The 19162-nt window shown below is 40.7% G+C and overlaps 1 protein-coding gene across 2 annotated transcripts in view; it reads left to right on the top strand.

Moving 5' to 3' along the window:
• The first annotated feature begins 422 nt into the window (after positions 1-422).
• GGACT (gamma-glutamylamine cyclotransferase) overlaps positions 423-19162 on the top strand; it is a 29239-nt gene continuing 10499 nt past the window's right edge. The window contains exon 1 of one of the 2 annotated variants that reach the window (XM_041423357.1): positions 423-530. The gene's annotated coding sequence lies outside the window, so the exon portion shown is untranslated. Of the gene's footprint in view, positions 531-2117; positions 2205-19162 lie in introns of those variants that run through there. The other variant, XM_041423358.1, reaches the window with a different exon arrangement.

The following is a 19162-nucleotide window of genomic DNA, read 5'->3' as shown; positions in this document are numbered from 1 at the left end:
AACTCCTGCTTCAGCAGGCTCAAGACCAATCTGCGCCTGCAGCCAAAATCCCTTCCTACAGAGTAGTCAACAGCGTTTATAAAATAACAAGGAGTTTTTTTAAAGGTTCTCTAAAGGCCAGATTGGCTGCCAAACGTTGCACTGCTTCACGCACGTTTATTACGGCCTCCAGCAGGCGAGGCCCCGGCCTCGGGAGCGGCCCTTCCCGGGAGCGCCGGGTGCTCCTCCCGCTTTGGCAGCGGGCGCGGGGTGTCCGGCTCTCCCGGCCCCAAGCCCGGCTGGCCGCCCTGTCCGCGCTCCCGCCAAGCACGATCCCTCCCTCTGGCAGTAGGGCCGGCTCCGGCCAGCAACCCCGGCTCACCCCCGCGCCCGGGCTTCCCGCGCTGCCCCGTCCGCAGGGGAGGGAGCGCGGGCAGGCGCCGCCCCACGCCCCGCTCCGCCCCGCCGCCTATTCCCCGGAGAGGCGCCCCGGGACGGGCAGAAGGCGGAGGTCGCAGGCGGGAGTGGAGCTGTAGAGGCAGCGCTGGCGTGTGAGTGTCCCGAAGAGCGCCGGGCAGAGCGGGGCGGGGCGGGGCGGCTGGGCCGGGTTCGGTCCGCCCTCGCCACACGTGATGCCGCGGGGAAGCGCTGAGGGGAAGCGGAGGTGCCGGCACGGGCTGCGGGAGGGCCGGCGGCGGCCGGGGGCACTGCCGGCGGTGCGGCCCTGCCGGGAGCGCCCTGCCGGGAGCACACTGCGGCCGGGCCGCGCTCCCAAAGCCACGTGCTAGCCGGGCCGGGGGCCCGGCGGGCGGCTCGGGGCTCCCGGCCGGGACAAGGGCGCAGCAGCGCCGCCGTGTGCGCGGCGCGGCCCGTCGGTGATACAGCGGAGTGCAGGGAGGGCTGTCCCCGCCGCTGGACCGGCCAAGGTGGTCGGGCGCATCCTCCAAACGGAAGTGTTCATTGTGATCCAAATATGCCTTATAGTAACTTACCTTTGCCCTTGTAATGGGTTATGATGTGTGTTTGAAGAACCAATACCTAAACTAGAGGGAAAAGAGAAAGGAAAGAGTTCAGGTTCCATAGACGCAGGGTTTAGCAGCAGGTGCCCCTGCCCACGGTGGGGATTGAAATTACATGGTTTAAGGCCCCTTCCAACCCAAACCATTCCATGACTGTATATTCTTACAAGATAGCATTTCACAGCACTTACTTTTCCTGCATTGCTTGGACCAGAATGTTTGGGGGGGGTCTTTTTTTTTTTTTCAATTCGCCTTGGTTTTTCATTTTGCTATACTTTCATCCCCCACCTGTTCTGTATCCTTTTCCATTATAGAGTTACAAAGTCTTTTTGGGTTTGGGTTAAGGTTCATTTCGTTATATCTGTGTTAATTCCAGACAATTAACTTCCTCATTTTTTGCTTCAGGTATTTTTTAATTTGCTGCTTCTGTAATTTTTGCTATGCTTTGAAAATATCAAGGTAGCAACTTCTATAGAGCTGAACATACAACTGTAAATATCTCCATGACCAAGTTGCTTCATGTAGAACTCTGTAAGGAATGGGTTTGTTTTATATACTCTCCAGCTTAAGTGGGCAGTCAACCTGGAAAAGCAATTTCTTGGCAATTAAAGTTGTTCATTGTGTGACAAAGGCCATTACAGAGGCATTAAATTTCACATCTCTGAACAAAACATGGGCAAATTTTCATCATTCTTCTCTCCTCCTCTTGAGAGAAGTCTTAAAAACTTAGACTGTCTTGGCAGTATATTTAACTGGCACTCATCTCCTGCCCTCACTCTATCATAGCTGCCAAAGTCATATGAACACTGACATGTCTTGTTACCTAAGTGTAGAACAGCTTTTTCCTGCCATGATTAAATAAATGCTAAACAGAACAGATGTCTCTTTTACTGTCTGTCTCAAAACCTGAATTTTCAAAGAGGTTACATGTTAAACAAAACCAAAAGTGGCCTTTCCATGCATTGCTAATGTTTTTAAATCTGTACCCAACTGCTGACAAATAGTAACTACTTGATATGTTCATCACACTTCATTTTCCTTGGGTTCTTGCAGCCTGTTTGCTCCTCACTTTCCAAATTAGCGTGGGTTTCTGCCATCAGCTTTGCAAGCAAGTTTCTTTGAGCTTGTTCATGAGTTTGTTTTGAGAATACTGGAATACTGAACACAGCTTCGCTCCATCACTGAAGAAAGCGTGTCATGTTGTTGGTACGTGTCATGTCATCTACTCCTTTTAGCTTTTCTTTTTTGTGACTATATACATGTGATTAGAGTATTCTGTTGCTCATTTTCTCCTATCATTCATCATAGAAATAGTGTTTGGAGTGCGTTATTTACTGCAGTGTCTCCTTTTCATCCTTTAGAAAGGCTTCCCATGTCAGTTCATGCTTTCCTTGGCTGATGTTTGACATGGAAATCTAGGTGCCTCTGGAGAGTAGAGGGCACAAGCAAGGCCTGGTTTGCAGCAGGTATCCTGCTGTCTCTGCCACCCACTGTTCTGCTGAGCACAGCCTCTTCCTTTGGAAAGTGTCATCTAGCATTGGCTTTAGCCCTGCTCTGAGTGGGAGGCTGGGCTGGGTGACCTTCACAGGTCCCATCCAACCAACATTCCTCCAAGTCTGTCTCTACATTCTCATAACTCCCAATAGTAACCCAAGTGTCTATTTTAAAGGAAGTTTCCTCTTGAAAATTACTTTCATCTGACTGCTCATGTAACCCTGGGTTTTGCCAGTTCTGCTTCTCTTGTTTATATGGTTGTGTTTGTTCTTGGGGAACTTCAGGGAAATGAGGTTATGTGACTGCCTGATCTACATTGTGAATGTGTAAGTGCAGGCACAAAGGTATAGTCATGGGAGTGTCATGGAGTGAAATAAGAGAGTAAATTCGTTGTGGGTACGTTGTGGCATTTGCCTTCTGCTGCTAGCTCTGGTATGCTTTTACTCTCTAATGGATTAGCCAAATTATTTTTCTGTAATTGAATTTTTCTGTAATGAATGCTATTAATAGTTACTGTTGGTAAAAGAAAAAGACACTACGTTTCACTGTAGTTTTTGTCAATTCATTTTTGGAGCAATGCACTTTTCTATTCCTATTCAAGTCGTCTTGTATGTCTCTCACACTCTGAAAGTTCTTTGAACTCGAACCTGGTCAAATAATTTTCATAATGCTTTTGATTTAAGTAGAATTTAATGGGAAACTTGAATGATGTTTTAAGTGGCATGAACTGCTTAAGAGGAGAGCATGTGCTGTAACAGAACACATTTTCTATATGAACTCCTGCTACCTTCTGTTTTCTCATCTTCCATAGATTTTTTGCAGTATTCCGACAGAAAGGGTAATTATTGCATAGATAATTGAGTAAGAGACAGGGGAAATGGATGGACATAGTCATGTCATTGAGTCAGCAAATGTAACACCCCTTTTCATTCTGTCTCTCCAAAGAGGATGTTTAATACCTTTTTTCTTTAGAAATTGAGCTATTCAGGCAGTAGTAAATCACTGTTCTTAACCCAGAATCCCTAGCTACCCAGAATTTTCTGCTCTTTTTCACTGCAAAGGTTTAATTACGTTTTATGGACCGTGTCAGATACAGCTCTCTTTTCCCCACTTCCAATTAATGTTAAAGAAGGATGGGCTGTACCAGGATAATATCATGTCCTATTGATTTACCATTACGGTATTGTTGAAGAATGGCCTTTACATTAAGATTCTTGGCCACTGTGATTTCTGTAAGTGTGTCAGCTGTTCGCTCTTAACATCTTGAGAAAACATATTCAATATCACTGTCACTCCTGATTTCTCTGTCTTACAAGACACCTCTTTTCCTTTGAAATTACCTGGATAACCACCTCTCTCTGCAGTGTTTTGACTGTAATTGCTCATGACCTTTACTAACAGCCAGAGTTACAATTGTATTGCTGACATTCTGACAGAAGTTCTTGGTCACGTAGAATTGCTTTGTCTCATGCTTTCCCTCAAGCACTGGTTTTTTTTCCAGTACTGTGGGTTGCTACTAAATGCAAGGGAGATCACTCCACCTGTGCCAGGCTTCAGTTGTGTGAGAGTAGCTGTATTAGAATAAATTTGAAATTTATTCTGCAATTTGAAAAATTGTGCTATCAAATAATACCAGAGTAACTGCAAGTCTCTTTATCTTCTTTCTCTCCCCTCATTTTGTGTAGTCTGATGCAGCCCACAACTTTTATCACAGCAAAATTCAGGTTGGAAGGGACCTGGGGAGTCACTCATCCAGCCTCCTTACTCAGTGCAAGGTTGTTTGTGTGGCCAGACCAGGTTGCTCAATGTTTTATTCATGTCTTGAAAACATATAGGGATAGAGACTACAAAACACCTCTGGGCAGCGTGCTTCAATTTTTATCTTTATCATGAGAAGCCGCCTCCTTGAATCAAGTTGGGGCCTCTCTTTTTTTGGTTTATACCTGTTGATTTTCATCTCTAACGTGCACTGCTGTAAGGACGCTGGCTGTGTTTCCTGAATAACCACAGGTATGGGAAGACTGCTATTAGATCAGTCGAAATTAATTTATTCTCAAGTTTAAAAGGCTATTCCTGAGCTGCTTTTCACAAGGCAAGTACTCTTGCCCCATGGCTGTCTGAATGCACTGCAGTTTTTACCATATTTTTTCTTGTTTTGGGCCCCAAAGTGTGTGCAGTATTGTTGGTGTGGTCTAGTGAGTGTCAAGTAAAGGGAAGAGTGTCACTCCCTATAATCTGCTGGTTGTGTTCCCATAAATACAGTGCAGGTGCTTGCTGCCTTGGCTGCTTATTTTGTTCAGCAAGGTGTATTCATGAGTCTCAAGGTAAGGATGTGTAAGGTAAATCATTGAGATGTCAGAGGAAACACGGATCCCAAATAGTATCATTTTGACTGCTGTGCTGCACTTCTGGCTATGTCTTGGCTCCAACAGCAGTCAGGGTTGTAGCCCTTCTTTTAGTGAGAAAGCAGATGCAGATAGTCATTTCTCATCATATGTCTGGAAGTCTTGCTGTTTGCTTAGTATTCCAGAAGTGTTAGGAATGTTTGTTGGCATTATGTTACTTCCTAGTAAAAATATCATACACAGTTTCAGTAGTGGTTTGGAATGGTAGTATAAGACTTCTCCAAAATACTTTTTTTACACCTGATCTAGAGTCAAATCTTGTATAGTTTCTCTTTTGTATCTCTCCATATCTGGTCCTATTTAGCCTGGAGAAGAGACATCGAGAAGAGAGGACCTCATCAGTGTCTGTAAGTATTGAAGGGAGGGAGAGTGCCAAAAGGATGGATCCAGGTTCTGCTCAGTGGTGCTGAGCAATAGGACATGGGCAGAGACTGGTGCACAGGAAGTTCCACCTAAACATAAGGATGAATTTTGTTACTGTGCAGGTGACCAAGCACTGGAACAGATTGACCAGAGAGGTTGTGGAGTCTCCCTCACTGTGGATACGTTACTGTGCAGGTGACCATGCACTGGAACAGACTGACCAGAGAGGTTGTGGAGTCTCCCTCACTGTGGATACTCCAAAACCATCTGGTTGTAATCCTGTGAAATGTGCCCTAGGATAATCCTGCTTGAGCAGGGAGGTGAGACCTGTAACCCACTGTGGTCCCTTTTGTAATAAATAGGTGTGACTCATGCTGATAAAACTGAAACTGCAATCAATATTGATACAGTAATTAATATTTGGAAATAATTAAACAGTTAAAAGTGTAATGCCAAAAGAGGGAGAGGGGGGGCTCCCCCCTTCTCCTGCAGATGTTCAGAACAAAGAAGCAAGAGATAACTATTACTAAATGTATTTGGAAGAGCGGAAAATTTGGTTGGACATCAAGAAAATGTTAATTATATGAGATTTATTGCTTTCATGCTAGAACATAATATTGGCTTATATTATATTAGCTTTGGCTTACATTATACCAGCTTGGTGCGCATGTGTGATCCAAAAGGTGAATCAAAGGATATCGAAGAAGAGGAGAGGCCTTCATTGCGGACAACCCCCAAAGAGTGGTGCGACCACCTAAAAGAGTGGTGGAGCATGCGCGGTAAAGGTGATAATGAGGGTGGAGATACAAAGTGTGACGAATCGAAAATGGGAGGAGATGGTCATGACATTCAGTATAAAAAGGGGAATTTTGGGCTTGGCAGTTTGTACGTGAGGTGACGGGGGTCAAGCCCTGCCCTCCGTACCCCGTGAGTACCCTGCGCAATTATTTTTGCTTATTCGCTATTATCAGAACCACAATTATTCCTTATAATCAAATTATAATGTCAGTATTTTGAGTGTATTCAATTTTATATACTTTTAAGCTACTTCATTAAAATTGCTGCTACATTTAATTTTGTTGGGTTTCTTTTATGATGGGATAATTGGGCAAATATAACACTTCCAACTTGACTCATTCTGTGGTATCCTGGATTTCATCCTGCATCTCTGCTGCCACCTTTGCATCTCAGGTACTAAATGTTGTCTACACACCTTGTGAAATATGTCAAGTTAGTACATTTTGCCTTCTGGTGGGCAGGCTGGTTTGTGTGCAGGACTTTCAATAGTTAAGGTTTTATTGTTTCTGCTGACATGTGGTAATGATAAGAATTATGAGTGTGTGCCTCAGCACTGCTCCCTTCTTTAGTCTGCTTCCCAAGATGACAGACTTGCGTTTGAAATGTTGAGTTTCATTTGTAGTTGCTGACAAGAGATGGACCTCACATCTCTTTACACCAAATGGTGAAGCCTGAGTGACCGCCCTGGATTCTGAGCCATAAGAAATTAAATGAAGGTGAATGCTACCCTCTGGCTCATCAAAGTCTATTTATAGCATTCTTTCTGCATCCATTTAATTGAACCCAAGTGTTTGTCGTGTAATTTGCACATCAAACTAGGCTAGGCTATGGACAATGAATTTTACCACTGAAATCAGTATGTCATTTTAATTGCCTATGGATTCTGTGCACCGCAAGTTCTGTAAACAACAATTTTATTCTTGGTTGGATCTCGGAATGTGTGAATTTCTCTAGAAATCAAAGGTAAAAAGTTAGATCATTTTTGATCAGGAGAAGCCCAGTCCACATATACGGTAGTATTGAAAGCTTGAAGAAAAATAGAAACAAACAAATTTTCTTCAAAACATGGCTGAGAAAAATGGTCTTGGAAGTGAAACTGTAAGTAGTGAGTGAGAAATAAGGGTCTTATTCTGGTTTTCTGTTGAAGGAATGGTGTTTGCAGTGGTTTTGAATGACAGGTAGACCTAGTGATGTCCTCCTGCCTAACTCTTGCCTCCCTTTTGTGATAACATTCTTTTGGCCTCTGTTTTTATGTATTTTCTCCTCTTTTTATTAACAATTGTATGATGGCAATATGTGGAATGAGTGCTGGAATATGTAGTCACTGGGGGGATTTAGCCAACCCACCTCACCTGGACTGCGAGGACATTATTCTACAATGGTTCTTGTTAGTGTTTTAACTTGAGGAAAAATGGAAATTCCTTCATGGGTTTTGTGAAAAGCTCGTGGGGAAAAAAAAGGGGAAATGTTAGGAGTCTAGAGAAGGAGCTTGATAGCATAAGCATCCATAGTAACAAATCTAAGAGAAAATTACTAGATTCAGATTTTTTGTCTCAGAGATCAGAAGGTAGGACTAGTTGAGAGAAACTCACCAGAATATGTGAGTAGACAAACTCAAGACAACTGAAGAAAAGAGTTTTCAGCGATAGTAGTTTGGTGCAGATGATCAGATGAGGGATGAAAAAAAATATACTTGCCATGATTGTCAGCTGAGATGTGGTGGTCGTGGATTTATTGACAGGAATAGAAAGAGGATAATAGGTTTTAATTTCTTTATTCCCCTGATTGCATTCCTGCACAGCTGCTCAAGGGAAACTGTGGCTTGAAGAACATCTTAGGCCCAAACTTATTTCTGGCAAAATAAGAACTCTGAAGAGGATGGACAAGCCTACAGAGGCTAGGAAATTGAGGGGGAAAGATTATTAAAAATTACTGTGTGGAAAACATAATCTTGGAATGAATGTCATCTTTCAGATATATTTGAGTGTATATCAATTGCTGTTGATCTTCTTTGAGGCAGTTTTTAGTGAAGCCATGAAAACTTAGTTTTTTTGTGGAATGAGTAAGTAGGAATGTGAGCTCAGTGTTCCAGGATGTTTTTGCTGAGAAGAGATGGAGTACAGCACATGTATGGAGCGTGCCTTCATGTACTGTGAAGCAGTGCTCCGAAAGTCCTGTGCTGCTTGTGAGGTACAGAGATCATGCTTGGTAAGTATTAGGATGGGATGTGCATAGGAGAACAGCTAAATTTAATTTTGATGAGATTGCATTGACCCTGCACTGTATTACTAAAGTGTATAAACAACTGAGAAACTGTATGAATGGAGAGGAATGTTTCAACACAATTTATGGAGTGGAGCCCCAGGCTTGATTTTGCCTTAGCTGAAAATTACATAGGGAGTAAATCCCAGCAGGATGCTTACCATGCACATAGACATTTCACACATCAAACCACTAACCTGCTCCAAGGCTGCAGTCCTTGCTGTGATGTAGTTCAAATATACCTGCTATGAAAACTTTCAGGATATGAATCCAGCCACAGGCCAAATCTTACTGAAGCTTTCTGAAGCTCATTTCAGACATGATAAGTAACACAAAGTTACATACTCAGGGACTGTCTGGTTGGGGAGAGTGCCCAAAAGGAAGGTGATATGAAGGACTCAGAGAGAAGAATTTCTGCCTTCTGTGGGCTCTGTAGATAGAAACAGTTCTCTTAACTGTTATCTCTAGGAGGGGTCTGATTCAAGAGAGAGTGAGCATAAAAGAAAATCAGCCTTTAAGAGATTTAAATTATATTACAGGTTAATGATTTATTTATTTTGGTTCAACTATCCTAAGGTAGTGGACCTTACTTCATTATTTGGGTTCCAGGCATGATTAATGTCTCAGTAAGGTGAATATGTAAGTGGTTACAGGAAACCTCAGGAAACCTGCTTAACAGAAACAAAACATCTTTGAGAAGATAAGCAGGTGAGCAGAGAAAGAAAAGGATTTGATAGTGGTTTTTCCATCTTTCTAGTATAAGACATCCTTCTGAGATATACTGACTGGCTGGTTATTCCTCTCCCTCCTCTTCTTGTTTATATTTACCTTTATTTATCTTGTCAAAATACCAAGAAATTTAAGTCAAAATATATCTGGATCCATCTGTTCATCAAGTCTGTTCTTTTACTGCTAGTAGTTATTATATCTTTTAATTAAGTACGCTTAGTGACAGTTTACTGTATTAATGGAGGGCATCAAGTATCTTTAATTTTGTACAGGAGGAACTTAAAAATTTGCTTCATAATTTCTGTATAACAAAATAATCTCTCTCATTTGTCATATTGTAGTCTATATATCTTAACCTGTATCTTCTGTTTCAGTATTGGCTTAGGTGGAAACTCAAATCAGGCTCTGTATTTTAGCTATCTTTAGCAGAGGTTTATTATCATTGCAGTCTTATTGTGAACGCAGGATGTGTTTATTCACTGACAAGCAGATAGTCAATTTTGTTAAGTGTAGTTATTCTTTTGATCTAATAACTTTGTGCTCTCAATCTGATGACGGACTGAGAAAATTATGAAGTCCATGACTGACCTTTCAGTTCTAGGTTTGTAAAACATTTTTATTGGTTTTGGGGGCACTTTTTTGGGGGAGATTTTGAGATGGGGCACTTTTTTGGGGGAGATTTTGAGATTGACCATCAGTGTTGTTGCAACCAGATTTTAAGCAGAGTCTGGAGAGTGATGCAGCAGACACCAGAGCTGGTAGATATGATACTAGAGGGAAGGAACAGATGATGTTCCCTTTAGGATAATTTGTCTTTCATGACCCTCCTGCCACATCAGGTAGTTTGGTTTGACATTAGATAGGTCAAAACTTAATATATTGGGCTAATTTTTGAGATTCTATATGGGATGGATTATTTATTTGACATCTGCCCCATGCCTCTGTGGTTCTCTGTGCCAGTCCATTAAACCACCAGCACAACTACATTATCAGCTGAGCTTTTACTTCAGATAGTAGTGATGCTTTGGGATTTTAATTAAGGAAGAGCGTTAGGAAATACTTTCATTGACAGTGGAACAGTCTCTCTTAAGCTTGATGATTTTTATCTCTTAATGTGAATAAACTCCCCAGTAATCTACTTTTGTGATCTGGAAACACTGCAGTACTAACAGCACGCACAATTTAGTGTTTACTTAGACAGCTCTGGTTGGATCCCAACTCTCATTATTTCTGTCTTGTGGGCAAAGCTGCTGCAGATGCAGCTTTTGTAGCATGTTTTCTGAGCTACCACAATACAATCACTTGGCTGCCTAAGAAATGTGTACTAGCTTACACTGTTCTTTTTGATAAAACCTGTGACACTGCTGTGGATTACACTCAAATGAATGTGCAGTAGTTTACCTGTGAATCACATATGCAGTGGGTAAACAAATGTGTGTAAGATTGTTTATTGTATGTCTAGAAAAATAGCAATGTCTCTTATCTACAATTGCCACATCAGCAGCTTAGAGGAAAACTATGTGTGGGTATAGATTTTTAATGATACCATATCAAAGTGATGTATCTCACCAGCATGCTATCAATAGAATAAAACCTATATGCCTATACACAAAATACAATTTATATTTTTAAAATTTTTATTAAATAGCAGTTATTTCAGAACTACTTGGGATTAAAATCTGTCATACTTGTGATCTAAAAACAGTTTTTGAGATGAAAAATAGACACAACCAGAAGGGTTATTTTGTGCACAGATTTATAGTGGCCTTTTTTATAATATGTAAACCAGGATGGCTGTCTTAGAAGCCTCAAGGCACAAATGTGTGTAGCTTCCTACTACTTCTGGGGAGCAGAAGTTTGTGTGGGAATGGTACCCATGAGCTGTGCATTTGTTCTTGAGGCTGTGGCTTTGGTTGCTCATGCACTTTGCCTGCTTTAGGTGCTTTTATCAGCCATAGGTAGGCTGGCACTGCTCTGCCTTTGAGCCAGTCATTCCCTGCCTGTGCCAGATCCAACCAAAGCCAGCTGCAGGACTAACAACAGTCTTTGGCCTGAGTTCAAGAAGCATTTGGGCAAAGTTCTCAGGCACATGGTGTGATTGTTGGGGTGTCCTGTGCAGGGCCAGGAGTTCTACTCGAGGATCCTGATCAACACCTTCCAACTCAGCATATTCTATGGTTCTGTGATCTCCAAGGAAGTAGAAAAATTAGATTCATGTCCTTTGTCCCAAGGGCTCTAACCCATGTCCCATTTGGTCTTGTTTGGCCTTTTGAAGTTAGAGCACAGTGCAGAAAGCAATGCAAGATTCATGGGATCAGAAAGCAGTCAGTGTAGCACCTCAGGATTCTATCTCTGAGTGTATTTAGGAGGCACTGCATGGAGTAAGAAGGGGTAGGAATCCAACATTTCATTTGCTTTTCAGGGTTATTACTATTTGGGAAAGTAAATTTCAAAAATCAAGTGATGGCATAATGTGCCATCTATAAAGAGGCAGGGAGTGGGATCTATACTAGAAACCTCTACTTGAGGTGACAGGAATCTACTGACTAGACCTCAGAATTGGCCTTTTGCAGTCTTCATGAGTCCGGTGTTCATTTCCATGTGTAGCATATGATTCAAACTGCCTTTTGTGTTTACTTTTAAAGGAGGGCTAAGAGAAAGTTTCATCCATTTCCTTGGCAAAAGGCAAGTTTTGCAGCAGTGTTATTTCTGATAGGGGTTTGCTGTCTTGCTGTTGAGGATAGGCTGTAGTGAAGGATTCCTAACTTAGCTAGTTACCTACACTCTTCCTAGGCACCCTGCTTATCAGGAGATGGATAGTCTTTCTAATGTCCATCTTCAGAATCTGACCTTATTGGATCTTCTGTTAAAGCAGATGTGGAAAGAAGCTTACAGCCTTTCTCTTCCAGTATGATTTCATATTCTTAAAGGCAGGATGCTATTTTCTCTAAAGTAAGTGATCACAGTACAGGCTCTCTATTTTTGTTGTTTTCTTCTGTAAGTTTTGGTTTCCTAACCTGTGATTGCTTTCTCTGTCCAGCTGAGCATGGTTCTTTACATGTGATGCTCAAAAGCTGGGCGTACTACTCAGTTTGTGGCTGCATTAGAGCAGGATATTTTTTCCAGCCCTACCATGTAGTTGACTCATGTTCACTTCATGACCATTGTAAATGTCAAATTTCTTTCTATGGAAATGCTGTTACACCAATCTTTTCCCATATTTTGTTTATGTGGTTGATTATTCCTGGCTTAATCTTAGAACTTTGTTCTAGCCTTACCTGAATAGCTGCTGCAGAGCAGCAATTGTGCAGGGGCTTGTTACTGTCTCATTAGCCTTGTACACAGCATTCAGTATTTTCATTACTGGTGCTTCCCTGCTTCTGGAATGAACATAACAAATCCTGAGCATATGTTCAGTTTGAGATTAACCTCTGATAAATATTAACTAGTCTTTCTAAACAGTTTTGGGGTTCGGTTTTTTTGTGGAGGTTTTTTGTTTGTTCGGGGGTTTTTGTTTGGTTGTTGTTTGTTGGATTCTTTTGCTCTAAATACCAACAGTTCTTGTTAAATCATGTTTTTCTAGCTTGCTTGTGGGAGCTTCATGAGCATTATGAGTGTCAAAAGTTCTACCAAGGTCAAGACAAAGTAACTGGTATGGATCTAGACAGATGATTTCTTTTAAGCATCTGCACATTTTACCAGTGGTAGAGATGAGAAGCTGCCTCTGTGTGCATTCTAAATATTAGGTTTTATTACTAAAAGGTCTTCATCCCTTCTTTCTCCCGTAGGAGCTGACATTGGAAATAGTGTGTACCTCCATTCAAGTGGTGTCCCCTCGGTCTGCCTGGGCAGTCTTTTGTGGTGGAGGACACGTCAGGCCACTCTGCTGAGCGGCTCCAGATAAACCTTTGTGACCTGTGTATTACTTTACCTGTTGTCCTTCTGCTGCTGTGCATATGAGCACATTCTGAGTCAGTGACCACTGAATACTTATATCTTTTGGGGGAAAAGGGTCCTCTAAGGTATTTTTTCTTATTTTTCCCTGTTAAAAAGGAATAAGGAGCTAGGGAGTCCTAAAACAATTAACACCTTGTTTTACAGAAAACTGCTGGTGTTGGGTTTTGGTTTTATTTTTGCTTTGGGGGATTTGTGTTCTGAAATGCTGAAACAAACAAGTGCTGGTGTTACAATAAACAACACTGACCTGTAAAACTCATCTTGGTTAACCCACCAGACTTAGGCTGTCTCTTTGAAAAATTAACATCTTTTAAATCGAGCATTGGGGAGAAGAACTGCTTTTTCTTAATGACTTGCATCCCTTTTCCCAAGGCTAAGCTTTTTTCCTGCTTTTCATGGCTGTTTTATTCTTTATATGGGTTATTTGATACCATTATTCAAGGTTGTATTGCTTGCAGGGATTGCATCCTTTTAGGGGATTTGGAAGCCTGTCATCAAAAAGGTGGCCCCACAGATCAGCCTAGAGGTAGTAAATGCCTTGCAGACACATAAGGATCTCCTTCAAACATTGTTTATGGAGCCTAGAAATGCACTCACCTGAAAATAATTCCTCTATCAGGGTTAGCTTTCTGTTCTAGCTGTAAAATCCACAGTGATTGCACTAAAACCTGAAAACTTGCACCTGTGGAAGTGCTTCTATCTTAACTGAAAAAGTACTGAAACACAATATGATTTCTGGAAAGTCTGCTGCAGGAAACCCACCCATAAAAAAGGGAAGTGTCAGTCTGAGTAAGTTTTTACAAAATTAATTGTAAATATCTTGATCACATCTTCCTTTGTTTGCTGATAGAGAATTTTCTGCCAAAGTAGAGACTCCTAACTAAACCTTTTGATTCTGAAATACTGCATTTGTGTGTTATAATACAGCATTTTCTATCTTTCTTGTATAACAAACTTATGACTTTTTTTTTCCCAAGAGTTCAGGATTCTTTCACTGATTTATTTGAAGTGCTGTATTAAAAGAAAAACATAACACGACTTGAATCTTATACCAGTTAATCTAACTGCTAGCCATAATTTCATTTGGACTTTCGAATAAGCATCAAAAGCTGAGGAAGTTTTCATTTTCTTGTGCCCATTATCTAAAGATTAGAGAAAATAAATGCATGTACTTTCTCATTAAAAAAATACAGGGTCACCAGTTCTGACTCTTTTCATTTCCCTTTAATTTGTCAATTTTTTATCAGCTCGATTTTGCTGATAGAGTGGAAAGAAGGAGACACTGAAATTAATTAAATCTTCTTTGATATTTAACTTTTTATTTAGTGTCTTGGGGAGCCCCAAGCAATAATCAATCAAAATCACTCCCCTCTGTCTATTCTCAGGGGAACTGTAATAATAACCAATTAATACAGCCCTAAACTGGACAGAAAGGTCTTGATTAACCCCTACAAAAATTGATTGCAATTAGCAAAATTCTGCTGTAGCAGAAATCACCAGTTAAAGTGTTTTTGCAAAAAAATATTTACAATTTAGCTTGCTTGAAATACTGAAATATAGCAAAATTTTCACTTTGTTCAGGCCTTTTTTGACCATGTGTAAGGGATGAAGGCTTTTAGACACCTTAAGCCTCATTTTTAAAATGACCTGCCGTGGTCAGTTAACTGATAATGTATCAATTAACAACAACAACAAAAAAATCTGTGTGCCTTGCTTGCCATAATTTTCTACACTTCCGCTTCCTTTGAAGTATTACTGCTCTAAAATCAAAGCGCACACACACACCACTGCAGAGCATTTTAGAAATATATGGTGTTATTCTGGTGACACCAGGTGTTGGAAGTAAAAAATGTAATGCATTATGTATTCAGAAGCACGCCTTTACTAATTGATAGTTATTGTGGGGTAAATGGTGAGCTAGTGAGGGTTTGTAATTTGCCAATCATTTATCTGTTTTGAAAGAAATATTCATGTGCTGAAAGTCAGAAGTTATTTGATCATTACCTGTCTTTTTAAGTCATATGAAAAAGACAAAATGTCCTATGATTTCTCTTCTTTCTGTGTTTTACGTATTATACTGTTTCTTGGTTTACATCTGGCTCTCTAATTATATTATTTAATTTTTTCTCAGTTAATTAGCATCACTAAGTGAGTGTTTGCTTAAGGAATGCAGAAGTGAAATTAACTGAGATTTCCAGATGTCCCTAGATACTGTCAAGTCTGGGAGAAATGCTGTTCAGAATAATAACACTATTCCTGTGTGTGGGCATTGGGAGTTGCCCAAGTCTCCTGTTCTGGACAGTATTTGGGTGGGGAGAGTGGCACTGGGAGGACACTGATTGTTTTGTTCAAGATCTGAAACGTAACTTCCTATGGCCAAGTTGGACTAAGAAGTTATTTAATGAAGTTTTGTGCATTTTCAATATTCTGTGGATAATGCTTATCTTTAATATTTTTCAGGTAGCATCATTTTAACTCCAAAAATACAATTTTTGGTTAATCTGTAAAATCATCCCTTCTTATTCCAGTTTTTCATTGTCAAATGCATTTGATGTGAGGGTGTACCAGTGTTCATCCAGAACTACTTCTTGAAACTCCCAGGCTGTATTTGCTATGAGCCAAGGCCTTTCAGTGCAAGCAGTCTGTTTGTGGTGCTGCTTGTACTTACTGGAGGCTGTTCCCTTTATTTGTGGCATAAAAATACATTACAAGTGGTGCTTGTCAATTTATTTTAGTAGGAGCAAAGTTGCTGATAGGAACAGCAGTTGGTTTTTATATTGTGTATCAGTTTTTGCTGAGGGGTATATGTTGAAAATGTCTGCTGATCCCAGTGCAAGAGGAAGCTTTTCACATAGAAGGATAGGGAAGTCTTGGGACTTGCTGTTCCCTGTCCTACTTATCCTGTTCACTCACACTGAAATTTGAAAAAGCGTGAGGAAGTGAATTGGAGGGTACTCTACATACTACTGGATATTTGGGATCTATTTGGAAAGGTGGGATCCCAATAAAATAGCAGCATGTATGAATTGTTTTCTTATTTCCACAGCATACCCTGAGAAATCAGGAATATAGTAATCCGTTGTCACTTCTGCCTCATGTCTCATGGTATGGACAGGGGACAGTGGCAGTTTTGCTTTCTGTGCTGAGTTCTGTGCATCCCCTTTGGTCTGCTCTGTTGACAGCTGATGTAGCCAGTTTAGCCATCCTTGTTTCTCATCACTTTGGCCTGTAATTGGGGTGTGCCAGGAGGCTGTTGTGGGGAGATACTAAAGCTAGTCAGAGGATATGCTCATTTATAATGGTGGCTTAATCTCCTTTGCGTGGGACCTGCTCCAGTCCTAAATTGGCTGCATCTTAAGATGTAGCTTGAGGCATTCAGAACATTTTATACTGTTATATTGCCTAATTCATGTCAGTTTTCTCAGCACAAACTCTAGATTGATGGAGAGGTGTAGTTGGACACTCTCCTAGATTTCAGTGCCTTAAGGTATGTGAGTTTCTTCTGATGTGCCCACAAAGTAACTTAGAAGACTTATGTCTCTAGAATGCTAATTTTATTTTTAAAACTTTAAAAGGTCCTTTTCAGCTGCTCTATATGCTGTCATGATGCAGAAATGTATCACAGATGGAAACCACCTGGTTTGTAAAAATAAAATCCTTCACAAAAGCCATTAGTGTGTTTCCAGAGCAGGGTGACCAGGGTGGTGAAAGGCCTCAAGGGTAAGACTTGTGAGAAGTGGCCGAGGTCACTTGGCTCATGCAGCTTGGAGAAGAGAAGGCTGAGGGGGGACCTCATCACAGTCAACAGCTTCCTCAAGTGGGGCAGTGGAGGGCAGGTGCTGATCTCTGCTGACCAGTGGTAGGATATGAGGAAATGGGATGAAGCAGGAGAAGTCCAGACTGGACACTAGGAAAAGGTTCTTCACTGAGAGGGTGACTGGCCAGTGGAACAGGCTCCCCAGGGAAGTGGTCATGGCTCCACGCCTGTCAGAGATCGAGGAGAGTCTAGGCAATGCTCTTAGTCAAATGGGTTAGCTTTAGGCAGTCCTGTGAGGAGCAGGGAGTTGGACTCTGTGATTCTTATGTGTCCATTCCACCTTGAGAGATTCTGGTTCCTGAATTGCCTTCAAATGATGAGTGCCCCAGAAGCTCTTGTCTGTGGTCCTCAAGCATATGGTCTTGCACTTTGTATCATTAAAAGCCATCTTACTTCCATTACGCAGTTCTTAGGCCATCTCATGTGGCTGTAGCATGAAATGATTGTCTTCTGGATGCATCACATACAGATGTGGTAGGCACACAGCTAATTACTATAGTATGATGACTATCTAAGGAATAAAACAGTTTGATTCCTGAGGAATATGACTGGTAATTTTTGTCTGTGCTTATCACTTCTTATTTTAATATAGTCAGTTATAATCTTCCCTTAACTTACTCCTTGTTCATAGACAGTTCTTCCCTATGACTTGTTCTGGAGATGTTTTCACTGATTATTAAATAATGAACTCCAAGCCCACTGTGTTATCCTTGTCAGAGTAGTTGTTTAATGACCCTGACCTGGCTTTTTTGCATTCAGAACCACATTGCATATTAATTCCCTTCTCATTTACTTCCAGTACTTAATTCTGCTCTTCTTTCTTTATCAAGTTACTATCAGAAGTTCTTTCTCAAAGGTCACTGAAGAGAGGCTGCAGAGCATGTATAAAGCCATTTTCATTTATGTAAATATTTTATTTGTAAATAATTGGCTCATATAAATTAAGATTAATCTTATGGAATCCTGTAACAGTCTTACCCCTGCTATAAGATGGCCTTCATTAAAGCTTCCTTCCGAGCATTCTGGAAGGAGAACTGGCAAGGAGACCTTGAATTAGAGTAAATTCTATGTGTCATCATATAACCAAAATAGCTTTTATCTGCAATTGCAAATACGTATGCAGGGATAGGGAATTATTGCCATCAGTAATTCTTGTGAGACTCTTGTGGCTCCATGAGAAGATTTAAGGGGTTGTGTAGCTGGTTTTCCTCATTTTCCAGTAAATACAGATCTTACAATCCTGTGTTAAATTTTGCATTAGACTACAGAACCTGTTTCTGCATCAGAGACCAAACCACTCTTTACCAGAAAATAAACATTTAATTTTATAGGACGCATACAAATTGGAGATTTGTTGTCTTGCTTTGACTCTGCAGGCAGGAAGATACTTGAGTTTGGTCAGTACATTTTATAGATTTGAAAGCAAATACTCCAGTGCCTTGCTAAGTGCTATTTCAGGCTATTTTGGATGTCCCCAGAATATGTATTTGTTTCTTCTGTGTAGAAGATGGGAGGCCAGTAGATGTATTTACTTTGGGACAAGGATGCATTCCCTCTTGCTGAAGAAGGACATGAGGTATGTTTCAGACTTCATTGCAGGAATTTGCAAGTCATTCTTAGAGAGCAAAAATCAAGACCAGGACAGTTGAAATAACTCATTAATTCTATTTTCATGATGATCTGTGACTTACTTGTTCTGTAGTAAACTTGTTACTAATTTCTAAAGAGGAGTGATCTGCCTCAGTGGGATTGAAGTTAGTTCTGAACATCTGTTTGTAGTTCTTTGTAGTTTTGATTCGATATCCTGTTTTGGTTTGTATTTTCTTGCCTTTTATTATATTAGAAAATGGTGGAAGAGATATGTTGCTGAGATATGGACTGGGTTTTTATTTCTGATTTGTATTAAGTTACAAGCTGAAATTCACTTTAAAAATCTTATTATTAAGTGAAACTACCTAGATAGCTTACCAATGTAAGACTTGCATATACATTTAATTAGTAAAACAAATAAAATAACTGTAGTGAATTAGAATAGAATCACAAAATCATTTAGTTTGGAAAAAGACCTTTAAGATTGAGTCCAACTGTTAACCCAGCATTGCCAACTCCACCACTAAACCGTGTCCCTGAGCACCACATCTGCACATCTTTTAAATACCTCCAGGGATAGTGACTCCACCAGTTCCCTGGGCAGTCTGTTGAGCTGATTTATTTTGTACCAGTATCCCAAGTTAAAAATTATGCTCTTCCACAAATTTGATCCATAGACTATAAGAATGATATAAGACTTCCTTCTTAAAGAAAAAAAAAGCTTCTATGCACCTTTAGTAACCTCAGCT

Source organism: Onychostruthus taczanowskii, unplaced genomic scaffold, assembly GCF_017590055.1.
Source record: "Onychostruthus taczanowskii isolate IOZ18803 unplaced genomic scaffold, ASM1759005v1 scaffold77, whole genome shotgun sequence".
In the NCBI taxonomy this organism is placed as follows: domain Eukaryota; kingdom Metazoa; phylum Chordata; class Aves; order Passeriformes; family Passeridae; genus Onychostruthus; species Onychostruthus taczanowskii.
The sequence above is the reverse complement of the archived record's forward strand: the minus strand, read 5'-3'. Positions and strand labels throughout refer to the sequence as shown.